The following is a 6,582-nucleotide window of genomic DNA, read 5'->3' as shown; positions in this document are numbered from 1 at the left end:
TATACATAAATTACTTGGTTGATATTTTTGTGATATAATATTTTTTAATTCAATGTTTCTACAAACCTTATATACAAAATCATGGGAATTATTGTTTTATAAGCTAGAAACTGACATCTCTTGGAAATTGAATGAGCATGGCATTATAACTCAAATATTAAAGTCTGGGAGAGGCCAGAATTTAGAAGTACATCTAGAAAGTTTTCTAATGAGACTGCTGCAGAAAAGGCTTTGGATGACAGCTTGTAGGAGACTGGGTGGGGAGGGGAATTTTGAGTTATTCTGATCAGCTTAGGTTCTGGTGATGTCACTTATACAACACTGTTCAAGAAAATGTCAACCACATCACCTTTATTTTAAAGGCTTAGGGGTGTCATGGGTTATTAAAAAGGAGATTGTTCATATAAATTAGTCCCAATGAGGTACAGGCAGTTGTCAGCTCTGTTAGTGACACATGGACTCTCCCCAGGTTGTTACTGATAGGAGATTCTGGCGAGATACAGAGACACTTTCAATCTATCTATCATCTATTTATCTATCTATCTATCTATCTATCTATCTATCTATCTATCTATCTATCATCATCTATCTATCAAATACCTAATCTATGTATCATCTATCCATCCAGCTAGCTAGCTACCCATATAGCACAGTGATTTCTTGGATGATAAAAGATCTGTGCTTTAGCTTCTATGAGGGTCTATGGCACTGGTATGTGCCACAGGAAAATGCAACTGTTACATCTTTTACTGTGAGAAGCCTAATTGATTGACTACCCCAACTACTGTGCCCTAAATCCATCACTCTGTTTATGTTGAGTACGTACTTCCCACAGGATGCTGTCAGGTGGTAACTGAGCATGGCAGGGATACTAAGGTGGACCAATTCCTGGGAAATGAGAGACAGTTCTGAAGACAGACTTGTTTGTGGGAGGTCGCATCACTCCTGCTGAATATTCATAGATCTAAACTGCAGTCTAAGAAGCTTTTTCCCTTCCCTATCTTTTTTCACAACAGTCAGGCTTGTGTTGCAGACAAATGGCTTTTGGTTCCATTCTCACTTTTTTCTTACATGTTTTTCACCTAATAAATCTTCTGGTGTTTACTCCTATCTTGGGGTCTGTTTCTTGGAGATTTCAATGATAATTGCTTCCGCTTAGGTGAAAGATGAAGTATGGTTGTAGGATGATGTAAATAGGTGAATGCTTTGAATTCCAGAAGGCAGGCATTTGAAACTTAGAAGATATCAGCGGGCCTGTTCAATGACTGTGGATAAAAATATCATGCTTAATGCATACCTGTCTGGAAGAACACAGAAACTTTGAGATTTCTTAGTCTAAACTTCTTTAATTGTGTAATGGAAAAGTAAGCATATAGGCAAAGCACCTTGGCACACTGAGGAATATATATATTCAGTACCACAGTGTGTGTTTTTAGAAATATGAATAGGGAGCATAGTAACACAAAGTTTTTATATGAGATGTAATGCAATCTTCCAAAAATTTGTTTTATTCTAAATATTAGAGATAAGGCATAGATTTTTTTTAAAGCTATTTGATAATTATTGTACACATTGTCCAGGAATGGAGAAAGATTATAAAGGAAACACTGTTAATTCCTGCTAAAGCGGGGCAGGAAAAAGTCAATCATCAAACACATAGATTTTTGAGGTTAATTACTTTTTAAATATTTCCCATAATTATTCTTCTGTTTCAGATGTCTAGTCCACTCTCTATATACCCTGGATATTTTTGCAACATTTATAGTAAATTATAAAATTCTTGGATGAAGTTAGAGTTTGAAGAGTTTGTAAAGGCATTTTTATTAGATATATTTTTGTAATAACTTTTAGTTTTTAAATGATCAGTTAAGAATTTAGTGGCAATAATTTAAAATTTTAGATTGACATCATTTGTGAGAGAAAATGAAAGCATATTATTTGGTTATCATAAATGCATAAAGATAGCAATCTGAATTTCTTAGCTTGACAACTCTATGTGTCTTAGCATACTTTTCATAAGGAGTGTTGTAATCTGTTAATTGCCAGTCTTTATATTTAATATAAAGAAGTTCACATAAGAAAAGACATGAAAATAGAGTGAAGTAATAGTAAATGTACAAGACACAAGCTTAATTTCTCTGCCTGTTAGATAAAGAATGACATTATGATAAAAATTGAAACAATAGACTCAGAAGTTCTAATTTGATGCTACATAGACTTTCTATTGGCATTAGTTTCCTCTAATTTGTGCATATATCTGGTCCCCTGTATTTCTCTCAAACATTTACCTACAAGTAAAGATATGATGTGTCAAAAAAAAAATTGACGTTTTAAAAGAAACTAGCAAAATTCGTAACCGCCTTTTCAACACCTGATCTGTTTGTATACTCAGAGCTTCTGGTGCTTACTAGAAGCCTTGGTGCCATCCACCTTAGTGGAAGTATTGTGTTGAGCTCTGTCATTCAACTTAAAGAATTATTCGAGATTTAGTAAAGCAAACAGCAATGGGAATATTCAAGGAAAATGCTCTCAAATTTAAACCTCATATGAGATTACAGTAGAAGAGCATAGAAAAGGACCTTACCAAATATAAGAAAGGGGAAAAATTAAAGGAAAAAAAAAAAGTGACTTAGAGCAGAGTGAACAAAGGGTAAAGTAGCATAACAGGAGAGAATGTAAGAGAAGTAACTAGTAACCAGATCAGGTAGGGCTTTTTAGGTCATAGTAAAGATTTTGGTTTCTCCACAGTGATGAAAAATCATTGAGAGATTTAGACCAGAAGAATGATTTCAAATTTACACATGAAGGAGACTATTCTGGTTGCTCTATCAAAGATAACCTGTAAGAAACCAGTAAGAAGGTGAGAAATGCTGGTGTTTTTGACTAGGCTGGTGATGACAGTGATGTAACTAGAAGTGATGAAATTATGAATATATTAAAAGTAAAGTACATGGAATTTCTGAAAGACAAGAGTGAGGTTAGAGGTTTAGAGAGGACTTAAACTTGGCACCAATGTTTTGTCCCAAGCAACTAGAATAGTGTTACTCTTAACTGAGATGGGCTAGATATGAGAAGAGCTCAGTTTTGAATATATTAAGTCTGGTATCTCTGTTGGACATCCAAATTCGAAATGTTGAGTGAACAGTTGGATATTTGGTTCTAGAATTAAGGAGTGAGATAAAGATGTGGATCATCAGTGTATAGATGGTGTTAAAAGACAGAAGATTGGATTAATTTACATAGAGAGAAGAGTTCTAGGGTCTGAGACTTGGAATAGCCTAACTATTAGAGGTCTGGAGAAATCAATGAAAGAGACTAAGAAAAATAGAAATGGAGGAGGAAATTCAATTATTTTTTTGAAAGACAAAGCAGGAAAGTGTTTTATAGAGAAAATGGTTACCAATGCTAAATGTTGCTATTAGGCCAAATAAGATAAGGTCTGAGGGAGAAGTATTCTATTTGAATTGTGAATATTATTGGTGAACATATAATGGCCTATAAATTATATCTCAAAAAGGAAAAATTCCCATTATGAAAATATCAATGTGTGTTGACTTAAGTTTTTATTTAGTGATTAATTAGCTGGAGTACAGGAATATATGGACTTACCCAATAGAAAAATTAAAGCAAAATTGAAACTTTTAGCCTTTTGTGTAATACTCATACATAATTAAAATATAAAACAGTATAAAATAGTAGGATAAAAAGAAAAAATGTATACTCTTAATAATTTTCCTATCTGGATATATAACTATTTAAAATATATTTTATACTTATGTAGAAACTATCTCAGAATTCATCATCTAATTCGGCAAAACTAGCATGAAGAAATATTGTATTTTTTTTCAATTATTGTATTGTGATGTGGAGAGGATGTTTCACTTATTACATTGCATAGTTCAAAAGCTTCCTGGAATCCTATTTGTTACCAAGTATAAAAGGTCACCATGAATGTCATTTGCTGATATTAAACACAATAGCATGCTCCACTAAAGAGGATAATCTCATATTTAATTAGAGTGGGAGGTCTCTGGAACTGTCAACCAGCTGACTGCTTCTCTGACATTACAAAAAAAACAAATTAGAAGGATCCCGAACAATGCTAGAAATATCTTAGTTGCAATAAATCTAAAATTGGAAAATATTGAGTCAGTTTTAAGAATTGTCATGCTTACACACACACGCACACACACACACACACACACACACACAACTGAAATTCTTGTCTCATGTGGCCTCCTAAAAACAGAAAAAGCTTAACATTTTATTGCCCTCATTATTTCCATCAGAGTGAAAGAAATAATTACTCTTATAACACCTTTCGTTCTGTGACTTCCAAAGTCAAAGCCATGGTCATACATAGCTGATGTGCTTTTTCCCAAATTACCTAATTGCTTAACACTATAATTCATTTAGGTAAGATAAAATAGACTGGAGAGAAAAAAAAAGAATTACAAAATTTTCCCTAGACTTTAGATGTCAATATAAAGAGGTTTTACTGTCTCAAAAGCTTTTTGGAAACACTTTTTTTTGGGGTCCTGGTTTGTATACAGTCTGTATCTTAATTCGTAAATGATGAAAAAGTTTATGTAGTTTCTTTCACTGAACATTTTATAAGAAAAAAAATTGATAAAATCAAGGAAAAAGCAAAATTGATAGAAATGGTTTTTTAATTCGATGCAAATGATTTCTGAAGACAACATGCTGCATTTAAGACTTACTTTAAGAACTAGAACACATGTAAAGCAGACTTCTTTTGAGTTGCTTCAGTTTTGGAGTTTTTAGCTATATATACAGTCCATGCCAGATCTTTAAAAATAATCTATTACCATATAGTCTATTAATGTGGTAGGTGAAAGTGGTAAGAATCCATTTCATTTTTTCCCTGCACTAGTAAAGGGAGAAAGTGTTAACTAAAACTTACACACTCATATACACATCCATACACAATATTTATTATGCAAAACGTAAATGGGTCAATATGTAGATATTTATTTAAGTGTTATGGATTATATTTTGTCAAACAAAAATACTTTTCCCAAAAATATATTTTTTTCAGGGCTTCAGGATTTGAAAGTTTTTTTATTAGTGAAATATCAACTTGTCACATTGGTCATTATCAATGAAGCACAAATAAAATTTTTAGTTAGGCTATCTAGTCACTTAATTGGGCTTTGGTATAGTGGGATGGGAATCAGTTGGGGTTTTTTTCAGAGACACATAGGTCAACATTCCTATTCACCTTGTTAGTCTTTCTACTAAATTAAGGCCCTCTGTTAAAACAGTAGAAATCTCTCCAGTGGATGATCTACCAGAGGTATACATACCTCTTACTGGCAAGTACACTAGTTATAATGCATTAATATATATTTTATTAGAAAGAAAAAAGCAACAATAATAGCAACAACTACAGCAGGCATACTCACTCATATTTTTGCTATAGGACTATAGTAACTCTCATAGTCTTTTTTGTTTTGGTAAATGCTTTCTTGAGATACAATTCACATACCATATATTCTATAATTTACAGTATAAAATTCTGTGGTTTTGTATGTATTCATAAAGTTGAGCAACCGTTACCATGATCAATTTTAGAAGCCCAAAAGATATCCCGTACTTCTTAGTGGTGACCTCTCATTTACCCCTAACTTCTCTAGCCCCTGGCAACCACCAATCTCCTTTCTGTTTCAATGAATTTGCTTATTTTGAACATTTCACATAAATGGAATACTTTATGTGGTACTTTGTGACCGAATTCTTTCTGGTAGTATAATGTTTTAATGTTGTCAAGTTTCATCCATATAGCATTTTTCACCCCTCATTTTATTGCTGAATAATATTCCATTGTACAATATACCGCAGTTTATTTATCCATTCATGAGTTGATTGACATTTAGATTTTTTCCACTATTTGGTTACTACAAATAATGCTATAAACATTTAAATCCAAGTGTCATTTCTTTTGAGGGGAATTGCTTGAAGTCACATTACTAGGAGTAGAATTCTTGAGTAGAATATCCAAGAGTGGAAGTGCTAGGTTGTATGATGACTCTATATTTAATCTTTCAAAGAACTGCCAAACTGTTTTCCAAAATGGCTGCACTATTTTACACTTCCAATAGCAAAGTATAAATGTTGCAAATTCTCCATATCCTCACTGGCACTTGTTATTATCTGTCTTTTTGATTATAGCCATCCTAGTGAGTGCGGAAAAATATCTCATTGAGGTTTTGATTTACATTTTCTCGATTACTCTGCTTAGACTAAATGTTTGTGTTCCCCCAAAAGTCATATATTGGAATCTATTCCTTCAATTTTATATTTGAGGTGGGGCCTTTGGAATGTGTAACTTTGCCAGATATTGGCAGATTCCCTCCTCTGGGCATTTTCCAGTTTGCATTCCCACTTGCAATATATGAGAGTTCGGATAACCCTGAATTTTTACCAATGCATAGGTTTCACATTGAAATTTTAATCTGCATTTTTGTAATTATTAGTAAAGTTGAGAATCTTTCTATTTCTATTTCTATTTATGTGAGATAACTATATCATTTGCACTTTTTTCCTGTAGAATTCTTGGTC

Source organism: Pteropus vampyrus, unplaced genomic scaffold, assembly GCF_000151845.1.
Source record: "Pteropus vampyrus isolate Shadow unplaced genomic scaffold, Pvam_2.0 Scaffold1, whole genome shotgun sequence".
NCBI lineage: Eukaryota > Metazoa > Chordata > Mammalia > Chiroptera > Pteropodidae > Pteropus > Pteropus vampyrus.
This window is presented reverse-complemented; position numbering follows the sequence as displayed.